General features: G+C 41.7%; 1 protein-coding gene across 4 annotated transcripts in view; it reads right to left on the bottom strand.

Moving 5' to 3' along the window:
* Positions 1–23767, bottom strand: part of SGCD (sarcoglycan delta) — a 302620-nt gene that overhangs the window by 266867 nt on the left and 11986 nt on the right. The window contains exon 1 of one of the 4 annotated variants that reach the window (XM_072348263.1): positions 5836–5888. The exons of the other annotated variants lie outside the window; for them this stretch is intronic. The gene's annotated coding sequence lies outside the window, so the exon portion shown is untranslated. Of the gene's footprint in view, positions 1–5835; positions 5889–23767 lie in introns of those variants that run through there. 4 annotated transcript variants of the gene reach the window in all.

The raw sequence follows: 23767 nt of genomic DNA, 5'->3' as shown, positions 1-23767 counted from the left end.
TGGGAATACAAAACACAGCTCGGCTATTTGGAATAGATTTTTAGAAGAAAGTTGCTTCTATTTCAGTACCAAAGCGAGCAGTCAGACCTTCCCAGCAGTACCTCCACTAAAGCACTCACCGGGTGCTAAGCTTTTACGGATAACAGAAAGGTCTGAAATGTGCTGGCAAACCTGCAGTGTGTAAAGGCTGACATTGAATCTTATGGAGAAGAAAAAAAAAGCCTGAACTGCACACAAAGCCTGCATCCCTTGTTTCCAAGAGGAATTCTCTTCCTGACCCCAAAATTAGCCTTACCCCAGAGCTCAGTTATATCTGCCACTGTTTCCAGCTAAGGAAAGTAAACAATCTGCAGTTACCATGAAGACAACTACAGGTGCTCACAGCCCACTCTACTTGAGAATTAAGCTTTGAACTGAACACTTCAGTGCATGAAAACTGGACATTACTACAAAGATTCAATTTAAAAAACTAACACAGGATTCCTACTTTGTTCTTCAAACTCTTTCCAAAGGAAACACACATTTCAATCAATTATGTCTCTCTATTAAAAGGAGCAATCTTTCAAAAAATAAATAACAAAGGAGAGCAATACTAAATGGTCTGGATGTCACAAAATGAAACCAAAACAACATTGCTGGGTTGGTGGTTTTTTTCTCCCTCTACTGGATGAGATATTAGCATGCCAGGGACATAAGTGATGCAAATGTACTTGGATATCAATCTACTGTCTTTGCTTGGATTATTCTAAAATGACAACCCCGGTGTAGTCAGCTTTCTTTTGATAGTTTATTAGGAACACAACTCCTGTGGAATCACCAAACGATGGTCAATATCACTGTGCTCCCCCGTTCACTGTTTGTTTTATAAAGCACAGCAAGCTGGTACTAGAAACTGCACAAGAACAAATGCTAGGATAGATCTCTCCTCACCATCATCTACTCAAACCTTTGTGCTATGTATGCACACACAATGGATGAGCTCCTCCAACTGCCTCAGTCAGAGGTTATGCCACATACCATCACAGCAGCTGCCCATCAGAGCAATTTTCTCCCCCCTTCCTTAATTCACATCCTTTTCCTTTCTACGTGTTTCTATGCAGAAGCCAGAGTTCACATTGTGACTTGTTAACTTGGAATTGATTCTGCTCAGATAAGGAATGCATCCCAAATTTGTTCCAAAAACACCTATTACTTCTTCCCCCTTATTTTACTGATTTGTTTCTGAACTATCAAATATGCTCAGTACTGACCAAACATTCAGTCACAGCAATCCACATTAACTATCACACTGCATTTTGGCACATTATAATAGATCAGTTTAAAAAAGATTCCTCTCCAAGAAGAGGCCGATTTTGAGAACACACAACATCAGTCACAAACAACAGCTAAAAATCTGACCTCTCTCTCTTACAAACAGCTTGTATGTTGCATTCAGCATTTCTTTGTTAACTTTTCCACCCCGCAGCACAGATAGCTGCATTCTAGTTTACAAATGCATAGAGAAGGCTCAGCATTTAGCAGTGGTAAGAAAATTGTTTAAGACCCCTGAGGGAAGGTGCTACGTAAGTACATTCGTACATTTGGTACAGTTACAAGTCAGTTCAGTTTGCTGAAGCTGAAAGAAAACAAAGATCTTTCATCAACCAGGATTTCTATGTTTGTATGTATTACACAGACGCATCCCTTAACACTTCAGGGAGAGAAATCTCTAAGGAGATAGCTGGCCTGAAAAGGACAAGGTTAGCTTAAGGCAAGCTGTGCAAGGTATGCTCAAGTATATGCTATATGGGAAAGAACAGGTAAAGATGCTCATCTTTCTGGGATTGGACCAAAAAATACCAAAATGTTTCGATTTTAGTTGCATTCAGCCTCTCTGTCACTATAAACAACAAACATACATTACTCTTGCCAATGGGTGTTCCCTTCTTCCAGCATATGCTTAGAAAAGCTGGTGGGAAGTTTAGAATTCAAAGAAACAAAACTGCCTCACATGATACTTCTCATAATAGAAAAAGAAAAGAGCCCATGCTGTGTAATTATATGAAGGTAAACAACTAGGAAGGCTTATTGTAAACTGTAGCCTATGCCGGGTCATTCCTCATGCTGACGAGCTTCCAATAGAGAGTGCCTGCAACATGTGCTCTCCCTTTTCATCTCAGATTTCTGCATAATGCAAATTGCAGACAGAAAAGGCTCCAATTCCCATTTAAGTTATGCAGCATCAAACTTTCTCCCCCCCCACCCACACACAAAGTTTGGTACTCGATGTGAAAACTCAGTAATCAGGGAAAATAAGGCAGAAGAATTAATTCAGACAAACTACACATTCACTCTTCTCTGACCTGCAGAAACTTGGAGAAATCAGGTGGATGGAAGAACTGCTGGCAATGTTGCCAGCATATCTCCCTGATCTCCTCAACCTTGGCAGAATCACAGGGGCAACTTTACACATGGATGAACTGATCTTGAATAATCTTCCTAACACAGCAGACACAAATAGGCTTTCCTCCAATACCAGAAAAGCGTGTCCCACATGTTTGTTTTGACTAATATTACTGAGGACAATCCAGCAATACTCCTGGAGAGTCTCCAATTGCAATGCAGGGGTCAGTTAAGTCTTGGGGGAGAAAATGGGTGGCTGAGAAGCCTCTAATACCATTTTCTAGTCTGGTTTCTCTAAGATCCTATAGAAATGCAGGTCCATTTCTAATGGGTCCCAAAGGGTTGAAGAAAGAAAAGACCCATTCATATCCAGGTCACAGTTTAAAAGACAATTACAGGCCAACCTTCCTTATCCCAAGGACAACAGTATCACTCATAAAATTGGGGTTAACCTTCGCAGATGAGCTTTTGAGGCATCTTCATCTATCTACAAAAAGAAAGCCAGCCTAGGGCTGACAAGCTGCCCTAACCTTGCACAGATGCAGCCTTAACTCAAAACAACACAAGGATGAACACAAGGCTGAAATGCTTACTGAGACAGAACTCTTCTGCACTTGAATATTAAGACATTTATAGCAATACACATTTTTTCAGTGATAGAAATAAGGACAAGCATCTGCATTAAGTGCATCAACTAACCAATTTATATTCCCTGGTTCCACAAGAAAACTGTACCAGCTGATTGTCCTTATCCCCAGGGATTCAGAAAAGGACAGAACAGATGAGAAGGAAAAGCAAAGGCTACCAGTGGTTAGCCTCCAAAATCAGAAAGAATGGTGCTGTAGGGAGCAAGTACTCAGCTCAGGCCCTGGAGTCTCAGCACTTTGCACTGAGATTCAGCAGGGTAGGCACCCAGCAATAGATACAGTGTTGCCAAAGTTTTTATTTTCAAATGAAGTCCAAGAAGTACAGATTTCCTTGACTCTCCAGTGGCTTCAATTATGCACCACATCCACCAGGTAAGCTGTATTTCCTGAGCTTCAGCATTTGACATTTTGAAATGAAATGTCATGAATAAAATCTGTGAACCACTCTTTGCCCTCCCTCTCTTGAAAGGCATCAGATCACTGCTTCAAACCACCCCCTTTTTTCTCCTTCCTCAAATTTTGGTTTGAAAAACCAAAGCCACCAGCTCAGGTTAGAGCACACCTTCCTTCTACATCATGCCAAATCTCAGAGTTCTTGAGTTAGCCCCTGCCCACCTGACAGCTTCCCTCCCACCCACTCTTTATTGTCTTATGCTCATCCTCCTCATTTTCAGGGTGTTTTCTCTTACACCCTGAGCAAGAGATGCCAAGAAAACAGAAACTGAAGGCACAGAAATAAACTCAATGCTGTGAACTTTGAGACTGTCTTGAATGTGAAGCAGGGACATACGAAATCAATCTGTTTGTCAAATTATCCCATTAGTATGACAGGTTTAATGCTACCATGCAAGTGATTGACTTCTCTGTGGTCCAACTGGCTGATTTACCAGTAAAACTGAAGAACAGTCAGCTCTATCGCCCTTCTAAAATGACAGCAATGGTGAACCCATCTCCTGAAAAGTAGGTTTTGGTGTCTTTTCCCTGCTTTAAGATGGAAATAACTTTATTCCCAGCGTCCTTTTCCTCTAGTCTGACAAAAACACCACTTTGCAACTCCAATCTATCCTGTCTCATACTTTATTTAGTTTGCCTCTAAATGTATGGCCTTTCCTGAAAGGTCAATTGTTCCTCATCCAGCTGATGGCCTCCTGATGGAGCCCGATTATTACCCTCTGTCGTTTTATATAAACTATGGTTGAGACACCGTTGGCATTATTAAGATGTGATGTCCTGTTAAGAACTGGAAGAGCTAATGTGACAGTTCTGAGCTTGGAGAGAAGAAAATAAAACAAAAAAAGAAGAAGAAGAAGAAAGGTGCTTTTTTTTTCCCCCTCCAGTATTTGCCCTGTGCTGTCATGCTGTGTGAAGGGGCCATCTTGGCATCTGTTATCCATTCCCCTGAAGGAGTCCTTCACAAGAGTGAATCTGCCTGCAAAGACGACGGGAGGATTTTGAAGACAGCATGTGGAAAGTTGCCATCGGTCTTCCAGAAATCTCTACTCTAAATCTCATAAGAGCTGACCCGGGGCATAGGAAACCACAGCGCTTCTGAAACACAAAGTAATCGCTCTGAACTCTCTTTCAGCCATTTGCATTTTCAACAATCTCTCTTCAGAGAGCTGCCCTGCGCCTACGGGAATATTTGCCTCTGTTCACAGCTGACTTTTAATCTAAGATGGAATCTGCTGGCTTTTCTTTTATAGTTGACAGTGAAGTTGTGGCTCTGTTAAGATAAGTGTTCTTTTTGTTGTGCTTCTTCTATAAAATTCCTGGAAGATGCGCCCTCGAACAAATCTCCCAGAGTACCAGGGCAGAAATAAAGTACCGCCGCTATTACCGAAAGCGTTCAGCAAATCCCACACAGCCTAAGAGAATCCAATGGCCCACCATGAATAAAGATGCCCGGTAAGGCCAAATAAAAGCACCAAACAACCAACAAGCACTGAATTATAAAGCTCGAAATCCAGAAATATCTATTAATCCCTTAGATTTGTCACCCTGATGTCTGCGATGTTTTCTTTCCCCTTTTGAATCTAAGGCTCTCCACGTGGGAACTTTCCTAATCTGATGAATTTAAAATACATGAGATCTCATTCATTTACAGAAACCAGTAGGAACTGAACAAAAGATACATTTTTTCTACACATTAAAGGGAGAAGGGTTTTTTTTTGTGCTTTTGTTTTTTAAACCAATGACAGAAATACTTTCAACCCACAATAACAGAGATATTCTTTCTATGCCTTCATGTTTTTTATGCTCAGCTGAAGCCCATCCCATACCCTATTAGAAGCACAGGCAAGATGGCAGCTAAAGTTAGTTTTTCACATGAAGAACAGCAAGGAGAACGGAGAGACAGGAACTCCCAAGGAGACAGCACAATACAGACAGAAACTTCTGCTAATCCTAAGGGACCACTAGGCAGGTATAAAAACCAGGCCAGGGGATAACTTATTAGCTTCTGCAAGGCCCCTTCACCCTCGTATCAAGCCAGGCTGCATGACATGCAGAAAGCCATTTGGAACACTGCCTAAAAGCTTCCAGTCTTATCAGCACTCCAGTCACTACAGCAAAGTGTTTTCCAAGCAACTCAGCAGATGAAGGTTAAACACAGAAGCAAATGCACAATACTGGAAGAGGGCTGCTAATAAGATCACCTCTCATAACAGGGCAGTTTTCACCAAAAGAGGAGTAAAGGGTGTTGTGCTAATGAAGGAGCAAAATTGCTTCTGCCAGGTTCTCAGCAACACCAGGCAAAGTATTCACAGACAGGCCAACAGTCATATACAAAAAGAAGAACTGAACTCACCCAACTGGGGAAGGGGGCTCTCCGGCTGCACAGCACTCCTCAGCAAACAGCCCATATCCAAGTGATGTTCTCTGTTCAGCAGCTGGCCCTGATATGAGCCCAGCAGGGCTCCACCCCTTCTGGTCAGGTGGGGAACACAGGTGCAAACAATTTGCTTGGCCTCCCTGGGCCAACCACAGCTCACCTTCACCAGGTGCTCAATCACCAGGTCAAGCCCCAGCCTAACAGTTCCCTACAAAGTGAAAAACAGACACCTGGAAAGTACCAGAATCTAGAACTGGTTAACTCGCAACATTGTCTGTATAAGAGAATTGGCTCATTTCAGTGCACACACATACACGAAGACATCATGTAACCCTTCCAAATTCTCTTATCACTTCTGAGTGGCAGTGCCAGTAGATCTGTGTGAACAACACTTGAGCCCAGAGCCCACTGTAGCCCAGCAAACAGAAATCATACCATATCACAACTAAAAAGCCAAAGTAATTCTGCTTACAAGATGCAAAACTTTATTATTTCCTATTGCTAGCTCTTCCATTGCAAGGCACAGCTAAAGCAGCCTTATCTCCTTGGCTTGACTTCTGCTGATGGGGGCTTGAGAATGTGTAGCCCTAGCAGCCACATCAGTTCAATTGTTCAGGTACAGACATGCTGTATTAGAACCAAGAAGACAGCATAGGGAGCCAGGCTTAGCACCTTGGTGAGCAAGGTCCCAAATGGCCATAACCACAGCAGTGTCTACGCTACAGGCACTGTGCAAGACTTCAGAAACAAAGCACAGTATTTGAAGAGAAACAAATGGCTTTAGGAGTTGAACTTCCCTTGAATAAATTGCATGTCTACATTTTTTTCTGCAAATTCTCCATCTCCACGCTGTTTGCTGAAGTTGTTAACAAATCTACTTCTTTCTCTAGAAATATATTATCACAATAAGAAAAATAAAGCAGGTATGTGACTTCTTTATTAGTTGGAGAGTTTCTTAATGAGGTGATACTTTAAACTTTGTACGAGAAGAGTTCTTCAGACTACAGCACTTCGAGCATATGGCTATTAGCAAGAATGTGTCTTTTATTAGTAGTCTTCCAGTCAGGAAAGTCTGCTGAACTCGAATGATGACTTAGTGTCATGGGAATCACATTTCTTTTCCACTGTTTTATAGCCACTCATCTTGAACTGACATTGTTCAGCACTCCTCACTGCCGGTGTCAGATGGTACATCAGCATCCAGAGCAGCCTCAGCATCTTCCGGATGAAAAGTTTCTATGATTAACTTTAGAAATGTCAATCGTTTGCCACGTTCAGTATTCAGACTTGTTCATCAGTTAGTAATAACATTCCTAGCTGAACAGAAAATGTGTTCTGAATAAGTGCCGGGGAAAGGAAAGCTTAAACATTTGACAGCAGTTAAAGATGAAGCAGACCATACTTTTCATTTCTGAAATGAGGATGCAGTGATTTCAGCGGGCTTCTGCACCAGAAAAAGCTGCAGGATTATGGAAACAGACCTGTTCTTCTGCTTTTTATGACAACTACAGTTCTATATTTCTCATCTCTGTCCTGCAATTAAAAGGGGAAGATAACAGAAATAGCTGAAGAAGAGACAAGAAAAGAAAAATAAGCTGCTTCCAGCTGGTCCCCTCTTTTCTGTGCGTGTTGTACTCATTTCATTACTAGATTAGAAGCTTCTTCCAGTATCATCTCCACAGGCTTTGAAATTATCACCATCAGAAAGTACATCACAAAAGTTATTTTTAAGACTACAGACTGTGTTATAGAGAATCTCCTTTTTGTGTGTGTGGTTTTTTGTTGTTGTTGTTTGTTTTTAATGTAATGGAGGAAAGGCATTTGTTAGAGGAATAAGACAGGAGGGGGGGAAAAACATCATAATCAGAAGATACAGAAAAGAAGAAAAAATCTTGGAATGCATTCCTGCTCTCTCAGCCTGAATACCTCTCTCTTCCCTGACTGGTGTCAAATATGATCAATCAAATTAATTCTGCGTATACTAAAAATGAGCTCTCCCTTTCCTACTCAGCTCTGAAGTCGCGTGGAAGTCAGACTACCATCAACACTCATCTAGGCAGATCCCCCAGCAAATCAACCGACCAATTTCAGATGCATCCCAGTGTCCTCAAGGTGCATTGGTCAGGATTCCAAAGCAACCACTACTAGACCTGTGATACTTGCAGTAGCAGCGCCCGCAGCCGCAGCCACTCCTGTGATGCTCTGATCCACTTCTACTGGTAGATCTCTAAACACTCCCGCTCTCCACTGCAGCCCACCATCACGGAACCTTTGCTCCACATGCACTGTTCAACGCTACTGCAGTGTTCAACACCCTCAACAACAGTTTAAGACAAGAAAATGTGTACCAAGCCAAACTCAGAAGTAAAATACGGAGTTTAAAAATACCACTGACTGGCAAAGAGAATTCATGTCCTGCTTGGGTGTTAACAAGAAGGAAGAGGAAAAAATAAAATAAAATGCAAAAGTGAAAAAAAAAAAAAGTACACATACAAGATAAAGCATAAGACCAACATTGAAGTAAAGAGTTCTCCCACACACAATAAACTGTCCATGCATTATTCACAAGTTGTGCAGCTGGGGACTGTTGCACCTCTTCTAGGAAGAGGAACAAAACCCACATTCAGCTTTCTGATAGCTCTGCACTTGCAGCAAACCCCTAGAGAAAAGATTCAGGGAAGATGCTTAGGTGTGAGGGTGGTAAACAAGTCCAACCATGCAATAATTTTGTCGTTGGAGTTTGGGTTTGTTTGTTTCTCTTAGCTTTCTTCCCTGCTCTTCCATTTTAGAAGCTGGAAACTCACCCATGGACATACTAGACTGAACTGGCCTAAATTTGAAAATGTTTATAGGTATCTGTAACGAGCAAAAGAAGAAAGGAGGAAGAGCCATTCCTAGCAGTCAGCTACCACTGCCCTGCTTAAAAGAGGTATCAAGTGGATTAGGTATTACTCCACTTCTCAGTGCTGTCCTTCAGATATACTGAACCTTGATCAGACTATCTTCTACCCATCCTTCTGACTATTCCCCCCTCAAAAGGACCTCGCATGCATGCACAACCCAATAAACATTAATAAGAACATGTAAGGGTCAGGTGAAAGCCCAGAGTCAGAGCTCTGACAGAAATCCAAACCGAAACAGACACTGACTATGCACAACAGCAAGGGAAGAAAGTCAGCTTTTCCCCAAAGTGATATTTTAATTCAGAAAGAAACCTCCACTAATCCCAGGAAAGGTTTATTATTATCTGTGCGGCAAATGGGTCTGCAGTTGGTCTACATAAAGCATTAGCTTCCTACAGGGCATTTTAGACTTTAAATGATGAAGGACCAGACTTAAACTAGAAATCAGGTGGAACACTGTTCTTTCCTTTAATTTTATTTAAGCATGCCAAAAGGCAGGGAATGAAAGTGCAACGGTAACAAAAAGAGCTCAGTGGAAGGCAGGGAGCAGGAAGGATTCCTGCAGGCAGGGATCTGCACAGGAACATTAATGTCGGTTGGACCAACCTCCCTCTCTAGGATCAACCCCTGCAGAGTACTCCAAAGCATAATCCTCCCCAGCCAGTGCCTGGGACACAAGTTACACTCTGTCCAAGCAGGAAATACAACGTACTGTCAGTGTAGTTGTCTGTCTGAAAGGTAACTGTGTGCACAATGTCTCACTGGCAGTAAGTGACCCCACTTATTAAAGGCTTTTTGCCACTGGGGCATGATATTTTTCAGTATGTTCCCACAGTCAACAGTGTGAATGAATTCACTAAAGTGAACTTGGCTCTGCCAACAACCAGCTCTATTGACTTTGGCAAGATCTTTGCTCTGCAACAACTCCCACATACTTTGTAAGTGGAAAGGAGCATCTTGCATTGTGCACCAGGAGGAAACTTAGCACAAGGGAATGAACCAACACTTGGGTAGCAGCTCCCAGAACAAAAACAACAACAACAAAAAAGGACAAGCCTCTATGTTAGAAAAATAAAGTTTATACTGTGGGCCGTAGGTATATGTAACCAGGAGTGGCCTTCCAGTGGGAAGTCTGACCTCTCAGGCTGAGCCCTTAGAGACAAGGATGACATTCAGGTGCTCTGAGGTTTCTGAAACCAATCAAACACACAGGGTTAACAGAGACAAAGACTGCAAACCTGTTAGAAAAGAAGAGCTGACCCTCCAGCATAGCAGCATCCCAAACCCTCCCCTCCCAACTCCTCACAATTATTACTAAATAATTTCCTCCAAAGCTCTTCCTGTGATGAGCTTCATTGATGTCAAGAGGGGATCGAAAAGAAAGATAAGAGCGAGGGGATGTGGGTTAGAAGAGGTCAAAAATGCCACCGCACGCTGTTCACAGATTCACAGGAATGTTTCATCATCAAGTTGTTTTTTTTTCCTTCGCTTCTTGCACTGTAGTGTGTGACTTTCTCCAGAATGCTCAAAGGTACCAACAGTCAAATTGAAGACATAAGGAAAAGCGGTTACAATGCAGGCTTTTCTGAGTGCTGTCCACTTTGGAACAGAGAGCAGGGCGCTGGAGAGTGGCCATCATTAGGAAAATGGTCTGCTTGAAGAAATTTTCTTATACATGAAGAGGTCTGAAGCACTTAACACAGACTGAATGTATTTTTAGAGACCTTGTCGGATAGGAAGAGCTAGATGGGGAATTTTACAAAACCTGTTCCTTTAACCTGAAATGCGTAAGCTGTACCTACAGGCTCTACAGCTATCTAATGTTCTCATCAACTGAACTACAATTAAATCCATACACTGATACCCACCGGATGAAGTAGAGGTAGACTGCAGAAATTGCTCCCCTCTGGGCTGATGATGGCTAACATACAAAAGCTGATTATCTTTCCTATAGATTACCTCTATACCTTCAGGGTCTGCAATTCTGCTTTCTTTAGTTTTGTACAGTTCTGCTTCGGTTACAGTCAATGAGCAGTTTCCTCCTGTTTCTGACCACCTTCTTCAATAATGAGTCAGAGCCGCAGCAATCTCACTGAGCATTCAACACTGTTCCCAACAAAGCTGAGGGAAACTGCTAGGATTCATTCCTCTGTCACCTGGAGGACATCCAGCCAGGTGTCTCCAATTCATGCAATCTGCTCAGCTCCTCTGACTCACCGAGAGCTTGCTCAGAATTTTGCAGTACACACCCTGAGAAATCTGCAGGATTTAGAGCTCCACCGTGTCACTGTGGATTTGGAAACAGATTTAAGCAGCGACTCAGGGTCAAGATTTCAGTTTGAGACACATTCATCGTGATCGGAGTGCCTTCCAGTTAAACGCTGACCTGCATCCATCAGGCAGTGTGAGTGCTCAGCACACAAACACCTCTGCAACACACTGACTTCGGCTTCCTCACCAGCAGCAGGTGTTGGTATGCCCAGCAGCGTTCATCTGGGCCATGCAGCACAGCATACAAAGTATGCAGTCACCCCCCTTTACTGATCACTGTGCAAACTCAAATTACCCATAATCACACTGAAATTCAAAATGAGAAGCAAATAAGATCCACTCTTAGAAAAATACAAACTAAACCACAAATACTACACCAGTCAATCTTGACTTGTCAACACACTAATTTATTTTCATGCTTTCTACTGCTTGCATCAAAAAACAGACCAGCAGGCTATGGGAGGGTTTGGAACAGGAACGCGATCATTCAGAGATGAAAATCCACTGAAATGAAAATCCAAATACAGTGCAAGGCCCCAGCCAAGCACCACGGCTCTATCTGCTGTCTACCACTGCAGATCCCCCATGCTGCCTCTTATTTTTATCACCAAAGTACTTAGCTTCATTACTCAAGGAAGCGTAGATGATTGATCTAACAGGGATTATTCCTTTCTCTTATTCGGTTGCTAGCTAATTAATTAATTTAATTAATTAAACCGAGTTGTTTAAAGCCTACTGCAAAATTGTGTTATATACGGAGAGCGTAAAATACAACGTGGCAAACAGAACTGAAATTTGTAGTCATCAGTCCATCCCCACAGACCCTTCCATTGGGAATCATGAGTTTGGTACAAAGGGCTGTCCAAGCATCACAACACAGTGCTGCCCCCCATCCTCAGGGTATCTTATCTTTAGCTCACCCAGCAACAAAAACAGCATCACTGCTGAAAACCAGTAGTCCTGTGTAAGAATAAGCCAGAGGAACACACTGGAATTTGTGCTGCAGTTTAAGAAATGGGAGACAACCCTGTAAAATAAACAGCAAACTTCCTCGGCTGGAGAGGATTTAGATCACCATCAAGTTCCAAAAATTGCATCATAAACTAAGGGAAGAGTTTCTTATGCCTCAGATTATATCAATGAACTGGCTTTCAGAAGCAGGAAGGCATTAGAGAAAAAAGAAAATGGTAGTTAAGAAGCAAATAAAGTTGCTGAAGTGACCGTGGACTGTTGCCAAATGCAGCATCTACACCAGCTCAAATATAATGCAAGAAGAGCTTTTAAAAAATAAAAGGATATTTAAACAGATAACAAGAGCTTAGATCAAATGGCTGTTGCCACTTCTGACTTCCCAACAGCACTCCCTATTTCTAGTGCATTCCCGTTTGCCATTTTGATTTCTCACATCTATTCATGCTCGTTTTGGATGTAGTAGCATGACTGCATGGGTTATTTCTTCCCTCAGTGCACAGCCAATAATATTCTCGGCTGGAGAATGGCAAAACGAAAGCATTTTCTTTTATTCTTAAGTAACATTGTGAGGAATGTTTCCACATTGAACATTTAACCTGTGGTTATAAAAATTAATCCATGTCTCCAATGATAAGCAGGATGAAAATATGGCAACAATTTGTGCCAGGGAAATGTTCTGAAGAAGAAAAAAATCAGAACACAGAGGATACTAAACAGTTAACATTCAAATTACACAAATGATGAGGAGTGCAATGTACTTACAAAATTAAATGTACCTGCTCCCTGGGTATAAATCCAGCACCATCTATTCCAAGCTCCATATATTAAATTTTATTCATGAAGTTCAAACTAAGATCATGCTGATAAAATGCCAGACTGCATCTGCACTCCCCGGCAACAATACCAATGATAATTCCTGTTGCTCCTTTGCTAAATTCAGTATCCTTATGTTTTATTGCAGCCACACCAGACCCTTACCCTAGCCAAGTCTGCACTGCCAGTTGGCATCACAGTCCTTCCAAAAATAAACATACTTGTAGTTCTGCTATCTTGGCTCAAAAACATCCATTTCTCTTCAGCTTATGATCAGTCTGGTCTCCAAAGCACTGCTGGCTGTTCTAAAACGACCCCAATGTCTACAGATTAGCACAAAGCAACTGTCACAACTTCAGGTGTCTTTCCCTCCCTCTTTTTAAATGCTCTTTTTGGAGGTGTCACTCATTTGTATAGGCTTAAACAGAGACTTGACGTGTTTTGGAATGCTATGTTCTGGGCCAATTAGAAATCAGAAAACAAATGGGAGTATCACTTGGATTTTCTATTCTGCACTGCATAGAAGACAGGAATGCCCGGATTTAAAAGACAGACTCACTGATACCCAATATCTAGGTTTCTATATCTAGGAGATGAACATTATGCTTTCAGGACACAACAGGTCAAACTAAGAGCACTTGAGACTGCATTTTTTGAACCAGTACTGCCACAACCCCCACAGAGTGGCCGCCAAAGCTGTGTTATATGTCAAAACACCTCCATCTACACAGACCAAAGCAACTCAGGGAGGCAGGCGATGGTCAGCTTCATACATTGCTCATTAAACAAAGCCAAATGAAGGGGAGCATGGTGGTAGGGTTCCAACTGCGCCAACATGTTACATGCAACATTCATGTTAAATAAAATAAATAACCAAACAAGTGGTATAGAAAACACCAGAATGCATGCAAGAGCCACCACCAAATGTGTCAAGCAATTAAAATGACAAAAAAGAACAGCTGTTCCCTACCTGCACAAAGGATGAGACAAGAAAGAGTAGTTTAATTCACAGCAATGGAGATGAAAATATATTTTTATTTTAAAAAAAGAAAAGGAACAGCAGTGTATCTGATGTGGCATTAAGTATGCACCGAGTAAGAGTTCTGTTCACGGGACTCAGCCTTCAGCAAGGAGAGGGCTGTTTTAAAGTAAACATGTTACCATAAGCACTGAACACTCAGCCCGAGTTTAATAATAATTATTATTTTACCACACATGTTAAATGAAGTGCAGGTGCTGGGTTTTCCTTGCTGTTCCAGCTGAAGAGTACAAAATATGCTTCCATTTGAGTAAAAAGGTGTGAAGACAGAGCATCTCCTGCACTTTCCTCACTGAGTTCTACAGGTGGGAAACTCAATTAAACCACTCCAATCACTGACGTTTGTGCCAGCAGCTCACCTGAGCATGCTCAAAAGTGAAGATGGAGCATGGTGATTCTACAGCTTGGCTTACAAGCAACAAGAAAGAGAGGACTTTATGAATGAAAGAAGGCATAGGAGACACTGTGCCAGATGCTTATACAAACTTACTGCTGTTTGGCTTCAATCTTACATGAAAACCATTTAGAGGGTCCTCAATTAAAACAGACAGACATAAGAGTAATCACGAAGTTAATGACTTGTTCAAAACAGATTTCAATGCAGTAATAATTTTGTCCTGAAACTATATGTGATAGGGTTAATAAAATTCAAGGAACCCAATATTTGTCTTGAGTTGCTGGATTGCTTTCTGAGCTTTTAATGGCCATATTGCCAAGCACAGCTTCTTTCAAAACAGACTGCAGAACAGGGACATCACTTCCATTTGCTGCAGCAGGTAGGTAACAGATGATACCATAATACTTCAGCTAACATCTTTCACTTTCCCTGTTTAGAAAGAAAACATGAAGAATGCAAATGCCCTAAGCATTTGTACCTCCTTTCCTCCTTCGATAGCCAGTTCCTCACAGCAATCTCTACCCCAGAAGAAAAGACCTTGCCATGCATTTTGTTGCCATTGTAAAGCACGGTAAAGCATGAAAAGTGAAATGATCCATTGGTGAATACTTAAAAGTCTTGCAATATGGGACTGAACAGAGGTTTTAACACTGAAATAACCGAAATGCAAACTGTAAGTGGAATTACTCAAGGGGAGGTGAAGAAGACACAGAATAACCCCCAAAAACAAAGCAAATGAGAAAATAAGCCACCTTCCTCCCCCCCAAACCACATTTACTTATTTATTTCTAACACTTCTTTGTCCTTTAGGGAATGAAAGGGATAATGCAGAAGCTTTCAAGCAAACATGGAAGACAATTTTCCTTAAGTTTATGTTCTGACATTATCTCATGCCTGGAATATACATCCTATCCATATTTACCTAACCCATGGCTCAACTATTAGCCGAACTACTCAAACTGTTCACGTTGAAGTGGTACGTATCATTTAACACAGAAATATCTCAAAGGACAAAAAGCCACAAAACTTGTAGTTCTACTGAGAGACACCAGGAGTGATTTGTATGAGATGGATCCAGATTACAACTAGAAATAACATGCTGTTGACTTTTTAGTTAAAGAACATTTGAAGCATAAGTATTCTTAGTCTCAATTAGCTAAGAGTAAAGACAGCTCTTAAATTATTATATCTCTTTTTTAATTAAGACTTTAATTAAGCAACAATCCCCAACAAATTGCTATATGTAAAGGACTGACCAACTTGCTAGATAATTTGATGCTGACAGTGTTTAGAACCATAACTTCCCCATCATTTTCTAAGCCTTTTCTTAAGCTACCTCAAGAAGTCCTCATCAGCCATGCAAAACTTTGAGATGGGCCTGTAAGAGCAAGTTATTTTTAGTGAATTCCCACACTTGTTAGCGTTGTTAACTTTCAGCAAGCCCATTCCTCAAAACAAACCAGAAATTCCTTAACTCAGCAACTTGCACAGAGCAAGGTGGTACCTCTAAATGTTGGATGACGTAGGACAGAGCCAACCACGTTCCTATCTTCATCCCGAGCAAGAAAAGCACAGCCACTGCACCAACGAATCCCAGTAATGCTAGAATGCATTCATGAATACAGAAGAGCCCACACGTTTGCTGGAAACAGCTGAAAATAACTGTTTGAATTGCTGAACAGCAGTTTCAATTAATAGGTCTATTTTCCCCACCTGTAAGCAGAAGATTTGCTTGCGTTAATAGAGCTGGACTTACAAATCCCCGCTCGAGTTGGAATACTGACATTCTCACTGCTGTGCCTTCAGCCAATTCACAGCATTATAACCTCTGCCTATTTTGCTCAATCTCAGGAGCTTTGAACGTAAATTTTAAAAACCATACCTTAAGAAAAAAAATACATTGTTTTGCTTTTGGGGAGTTTTTAAATAACAAGCATACCTATCCCAATGGTCCAATTATGAATAAATCTAAATAAGAAAACAAATCTTAATACCAGAGCATACAGATAACACAAATACAGCTTATAGGTCAGATATTAGAGAAGACACTCTCTTCAATTCCAAAGAGAAGTCATTTCTGTGCTTACTCCCTACAGCACTTCTAACTAATGCAAACCATTACATTTGATCATGCAATACGAAATACCACTAAATCCTACAGGGGTGAAAATCAGAAAAAATAAATTGCTAAAAGATTCAGGTCACAGCCAAACAAATCGGTGTAGGTGAACCTCAGTCTCAGTTGGGATCCAGTTCACTCTGAAGGTCACTACAGCACGAGTATCTCATTCCACAAGGCAGACCATAGACTCTACATATGATCAGTAGAGGTACAATACCAATGCCCAGTTCATTCTCACCAAGAAGACAGAGACTGAACACACCTATGGGAAAGCTGAGGGCTCTTTTCACTCAAAGTATAAGCAAAGAAATGCTGAGACTGAGGTGGGAACACTGGTACCACTATCATCAGATGTGAATAAAATTCCCTGAGGATCTAAACAGCCAACCATGAGCTCAGATGCTGGCCCAATGCAGAAGCCAGGACATGGCAGATACAGCAGATGTTGAGATTGAGTTTGAAGCTCAAACAGGCTCTGCGTGCAGCAGCAGGCACAGTGCAGTGGGTGCAAGACGCACTGCCTTCCCACTGAGATCAGGACCAACACGATGTCCACAGCTTGTCATAAACACCGTCTTGAGTTATTTGGGACCTATTTTCAAAAATTTATTTTCCACAAAACATGTCAAAATTATCTGTGGCAACTCTTCAAGCTGCATCGGCTTGATTTAGTCAGTCAATGATAGCAGGATTTCAGGTGAGCGCAGCAAGTCTCATCCTCCTTAGGAGGGTACGATGGAAGAACAGATGGGAACATGGTACTGGTGGGATAGCAGCACCACTTCTCACTGCCAGTACCTGCATTTCACAGAAAAGGGAATTTCCATTCCAAATGAATCCTTTCCATTTTGAACTGACATTTCAAACCAAGCAAGGAAAAAGTAAAAAATAAAAAAGGTCAGCATTTCTATCTAGCAGAACTATTTAAATGTTGATTCAGAAGTATTGATATCTCCCTAACAATATCAAAACAATCTAAAGCATAACTGTGGTTCTGAATAATAAATCTGAAAGTGAAAAAGACATCAAGCACAAAAGCAGAACGAGAATGTAGAAACACTTTCCCATCAAAACGCAGGCTGAGTATCTCAAGCCCACAAATGGTTCACAACCAATGAAGCTGCACTTCCAGAAGCTCCCACTTGTTCCTACATTTTCTCTGTTACTCTGCTATGTGTCCAAGGGTTGGCGTTAGGCTGTTTGCAATGCAGTGCCTGCACAGAGTTTAAAACCCAGCTGCCCTGCAACAACTCTAGAATGATTCAAACCTCTCCTTCCAGTTCTGCTGTATCCTTATATAACATATTATTACAACTAAAGGTTATAAAGTATTCATTTTAACCTAAAGTGAGACGGGAAGGAAACAAACCATCATTTTGACCTTCTTTCTCACATGACTGAAATACCATAGTCAAAGAAGCAAACACAATTCCTCTCTGCAGCTAATGCAGCTGGGAAGTAATGGGCAAGCTTTGAGGCGCTGTGCCCTCTCACCTGCCTGACAAGAAGCAAGGACATTTAAGCTGAATATATTTAGGTACGAAGGCTCCTTATTGACTGACTGTGTCTGTCAAAAAAAGAAAGCAATACGAGACCAAGCAGAGTTGGCTTAGTGCAAACGAAGGGGAGGGAAAATACATGAGATTATCAAGAAAGACTACATAAGACAATGTCGTAATACATGAGCAACAGCCCCTGATCAGGAAAAGCCACTGTAAACAGTGATGTTAAAGGAATTTCTGCCTTTCAGCTACTACCAATGGCAACAACTTCAGCATGATTTGTGAAGACAATTTCTTTGCGAACGAAGAAGTTTCTAAGAAAGCTCAGCCTTTGCTTTAAGATGTGCCAAGATTAGCTAATGGAGGCGCTCAAATGCACTCAAAGTGCAGGAGAAACCACGTGGCTACGCACTGCCGAGCACCACAGAAGACAATGCTTCAGACATCTTCCTGTAAAGCAACACTTTTGTTGCCCAAGAAAACCTTCCAATTGGTCTTATTAAGGATTTGAAATATGGTAAGGACTTTTTCCCTGTGCAAATACAACTCGCCTGAAGCTGAGGAAGAAACCAATCACAAGCTTGACTGCACATGTTTCAATACAGATGCTCTCTCACTACATTTATGTTATTATATCTTTATACAGACATCACTGCTGTCTGATTTCTCACCTTCTCTCCACACCTCCAGTGGTTAATGAATCATTCACACGATGAGATTTTCTGGAAAAGTTAAGTAAGAAATCCTCTGGGTGGAGGAAATAAGTTGTTACAATAACAAGCAATTTACTATCTGAATGCTACGCATACTGTATCATCTTATTTGTATTTCACAGTTAATCTCCCAGCTCACAAAAGTTTTATCGGATTGGAGGCATGTGCTGTATTCCCCTTTATAAAATTTTACAGTCCCATGCTATTCTCAGGGCTTGTTTTATAGGCACAATTTGCTGCTTTAATCTCACCCAATTGTCATGTTCTAAATCACGGTGTATAAAAATGTCTTAAAAGGAGAGATGCACTGAAGGGTAGTACTTAATTACACTTACTGCCTGATTTAAATGTTATCTGCGCTTTGCCAAGTGCCAGGCACAGAGTAACCCAGCAGTGCAAATCTGCATAAACTGATACAAGTCATTATTGGGCTTTTAATAGCAACCCCATACTCCTGTGCAGCATTCTGATGAAGGTGCATGCCCCCTCCTCCTCCCCTATTAGCTTATGTGAAAATTAAGCACAGAGGCTGAGGAAGCTGCTAATTGATAGGGCTTTTCCAGCCACTCTTTTCTTCCCTACTTGTTTATTTTGATCTCCTTGCATAAGTCTTTACTGAGACAGTCTCACTGGACACCTCTATGAGCCCAATGTTTCCTAACAAAACTGCAAACAAGAGCATTCCGAATCCTTCCCCTTCCCCACACCCCAATATTCCTCTTGAGCACACCAAAGGACTGATCTGCCTCCACACCAACTGCACAAAGTATGCAGCTAAAGCCTCCAGCTCAGAGAAGCGGAAACACAGCTTAGAGCACAGCATATCCAAAGACTTTCTACTTCATGCTCCAGTCTCTGTTCCATTCCACCAGATGCCACAAGTCAGGACAGACTTTGCTAAGGTTCATCATATTTAACAAGCCAGTGGAGGTAGGACAATTCTCCATCTCCCAGTAATCCATCCAGCACCTTTATTTCTGGTCCAGAGATTCCATTCACCCTTCTTTCTTTCTTTGGTTGTTCCTTTGCATGGTTCAGGCCCAAGAAAGTCTGGGATGGATTCATGCACCCAGCAAGCAGATTGAGAGAACATTATAGTGATTCAGTCTCAGATACTGAGCAGCTTTCTACTAAAACCAAATTTCTAACTCTGTTCACAGCTTGAACAACGTCTGAGCAGTCCCCATTAAGCACTACTATCACTTACCCATCTCTGTAATATGGCTCCATTCATTCCACTATGATTTTTACATGCAAGATGAAACTACAATCTTGTCCCTTAGGGGTATACGAAATATGCATGTGCTCCTGTTACCAGTCACACTGACCTTAGTTCTACCTTTGCAAAATTAAGCAACTGTTTTAAGCAGTCTTCTGGCAAAAGCCTTGTGGGTTACAGCAGGGACACCCTTCTCAGAAGCATTAGTCATCCTCTCACCTGATTTTAAGCCTCTTCTGGAATTCTAGAGGTGTGACATGCTAATCAGCTCCAGCTTGGTGGGGAGCGGAAGGCGTTATAATGTCTCGCAGGGCAGAAGAACCCCTCTCACAACCCAGCCTGAGCATATGGATGAGGTGGCTCAGCAGACAGCTGATTCTACAGCTCAAAATTCAGTGTATCCCAACCAGGGCTCTGGTAGAATGACTTCTAACAGCTCCCAGAGCCCATCCTGTGGGACTCTGGCAATGTATCTTCCTTTGGGGATTACAGAAGGAAGGGCACAAGGCAGCAAAAAAGCTACAGCACTGGGAAAATGCTGTTCCCAAGAACCTCATTCACTCATTTTCTCCCATAAAGAAGAGCTGTATTTTCCAGACTACTGGACTCTGAAGCCATGTGAAAAAGTTCAGAGCTCTCTCAGGGGATCCTATCACACCTCAGCAGTGTTTTTAATTAAAATTTTGATGACAAAAGTGCACAGTCTTCTGCCAGTAATTTAGAGAGTTAAAGATGACGCCTAACTCCATAAAGTCCGAGAGCCACTGAGTTATAAAACTGTAGGTTTGAAAGTAATGAGCTGCTGGCTTCAGTTTGTTCTGTGACTGTGAAATATTTCCCCATGTAAGGGCTCATCACAGTGGCCACAGACTTGATGTCTGCAGAGAGCAATCAGCCGCGCTGCTTCCAGCAGCAACCTCTCCTTCAGAGGGAGAAGCACATTGCAGGAGCACTGCAGCAAAGCCTCCACCTTTCCATAGCAGCCATACCACTGCTGTAGTGAGGATGGTCCTACACTAGGTCTCACACACACCAAGTTCACCAACTTTGGGGCTTCTTCTCAGTTCCAATGAATTCAACCTTCCCCTCTTCCCCCTCCCAAGAAAAGAATATTACAGGATTAATTACTTTGCAAGGTCTCCACAAACTCTCCCGTCTTTGAAACATCTACAAAAGCTCAAGTGAAATTTCAGGGATAAACACGCAAACTCCCTTTTAATTAAGCAGTGTGCCGCTCTGCAGGGGGTGACGGAGAGAGCAGATGCAGGGGGGATTGCCAATTAAGATACAACTTCTTTGATGGGAAGGGTACAGCCATACACAGGAGGAAGGAGAAAACTTGCCATCCAAGTCATTATTTTAATTGGCTGCTCAGAAAGATTATGCATTCCCCACATCTGATGGTGCCAAAAGAGTATTACTGATCCAAAATACTAAAAAGCCATCAAAACACGTTCTAAGCTGCTTGTATCAAGTTAGTACTGCCTGCACTGCTCACTCTTCCTCTTTGAGAAAGCTGTAATGCGGGAAGCTAATTCTCAGGGTTAATTAGACAGAGAAATAAAGAACTTGCAGACTTTTCTTCCTGTTATTGGTAATTATTCAGCAAAGAATAGGCATTCTTAGCAAAAAGTTCTTGAAAGGAACATGCTGGTCTATTTCGCTTTTGAATACATTAATAGCCATGTGCACAGATGATAAAAAAGGCTGGGAAATTCCATGCATCAAAGATGCCCTCAGAGTGAACCCAGGGATGACCAGTCATCTTCTGCATAACTTCCACTGCTCTGACATCCAAATATTTTCTTTGCACTGACCTTTACTTTCTGTGATCCTCGTGGCGATGCTCCCATTTTCTCAGCTTCATTTAACAGCTGCGTATTAACTTTCACTTCTGTTTTTGTTTAGTGTTAATGGAAATGCAAATCAGTTTTTTGCAGGGTTTGTTCCATGTATGCTTTCACGGGGGTAAGCAAGACATTATACTGAGAAATGGCTTGTTTGATTTGCAGCTTACTTGGGAATCTCGATTTTGCCTCCTTACTTGCTATGTTGCAACCACAGAGGTCAGAGCACTGAGCAGGGGTGAATTCAGGCATGGAAACCCAGAGAAAGCAGCAACTGCTTTATCCAAACCTCCTTCCCCTGAAGATGATATCTCTGCCATCCATTCAAAACACCAAAGTAGATGGGGAAATAAATAAATAAATTCAACAGAAAATGACCCCTTGTCTTTGGGTATGGAAGAAGAGTGCAGTTCTTATCAGGAATGGGATAACCAGAAATGCCTTTCTGCCTTGGGGAGACACCTCAGTCTGCAGAGGTAAACTGGTGCAGAGAAGCAGCCCCCTTCAGGTTCTCTCCATCTGGCAACTCAAATCCAGCAGTATAATTAAATTTCACAATTGTAAACAGAAAAAAAAAATAACTCCGGCCTTCGTGGTCAGCCAGAATAGCCTGTAAAGGTGAACCATGTAACCATGTTGTCTCAAATACCGAAGCTGTACTGTTTTTGTTGTTGTTTTTGACAATCTGACAAGGCAAAAATGGAGAAGTCACCAATTTGCTGGTTGGAAGATCCATCAACAAACATGCTACTGAGAGCCAGCAAAGCCTTCCAGGGGCACAGCTCTCCTAACAGCCACTGCATCCCTTAATCCTCCTGTCAAACTAAACCCTATTACCCACTCTGAAGTGCTCTTTGAAGCATGTTGCTCTGCTAGATATAGCCCTCCTCCTCATTTCTAGTCCAAATTGATTCAAAGCCAAAGTACATCTTTTTATTCTTGCTCCAGTACTTTGCATTAACTAATTTACTCCTTCTCCTCCTTTGTACTCCTCGCCAATATGTTTTTAATTAGCGACAAGGATTCTTCTCAGCATTCCTCTTCCTTCACGCATCTCCTGTGAGAGCTCCATCAGCTTTCCTCTGGCCCTGGCCAATCTTTCTCAAGAAACAGTCGCTGTAATACCTGTATTATTCTGACAGACTCACCACCAGTGATACTTCTAGACATCATTAGAAAAGCTTTATTACAGACAAGAGTTGATGGACCAGTTGATACATGTATTACTCCTCTGCTTCTTTTAAGTATGGAGCTTCCAGCTTACAGGACAAATCCTTGCAAAGCCCTCGGTGATACTCTACCAGCAAGAGTTCATTTTTTAAAAGCACAAGCAGCATCTGGCAGCAAAATTAGCTGCAACTCCACAAACCTCTGTCATTACAGATCACAGAAACTTAAGAATAGAAAAATCTATTTCTTTGTTTTCTCATTGGAAAACCTTCCAGTCCAATCTTTAGGACAGGAAAGAAGCATAAATGACTATTAACAACATCATCCCTTCCCATGCTTGCTTTGGTGGCAAGCAGTTTGTCTTTCCTGGCTGTTGCAGTCACTGACCACACTGCACTCAGCATCACTTTTGGAAGGCCCTCCCCATCCACTACAAACTGCACTGAACATCCAGAGTCAACCAGCAAGAAGAGGTGGAGAATCATCACAGGCAGCTAATTTCTTTAAGACCGGATACCCACACACACAGGAGAGAATCAGGCTCCAATTCAGAGCTCTGGTTCACCCTGCAGAGGCTCCAGTGACTGCACTGCCTTGAGGTTCCCAAATCAGATGCCTGTACCTGAATGTGACTACAGCCCTTGACCATACAATTTTCTATTTGAAGTTACGGTGATGTGGACACCTAATGTGGCTTTTAATTTGTTTAGCTGCTCTGTGATGGCACTGATGCAGAGATGAAAAATACAAACTAGGAACTATTATTTCCTTCAGAAATGTTGACTGTACTGTCAAGTCTCAAGAGTTTTGGGGTTTGTTTTTTTATGAGACTCTGTACTAAAATATGAGACACTTTGTGGATACAAGCTCACAGTATTTTTAACTATCTTAGCATCCCATTTTTCACTTACTTGATCTTTCAGCTTCTAAAATTTAGGTA

The sequence above is a fragment of the Excalfactoria chinensis genome, chromosome 13 (genome assembly GCF_039878825.1).
Source record: "Excalfactoria chinensis isolate bCotChi1 chromosome 13, bCotChi1.hap2, whole genome shotgun sequence".
NCBI lineage: Eukaryota > Metazoa > Chordata > Aves > Galliformes > Phasianidae > Excalfactoria > Excalfactoria chinensis.
Note: the sequence above shows the minus strand (reverse complement) of the source record. Positions and strands in the feature narration are given on the sequence as shown.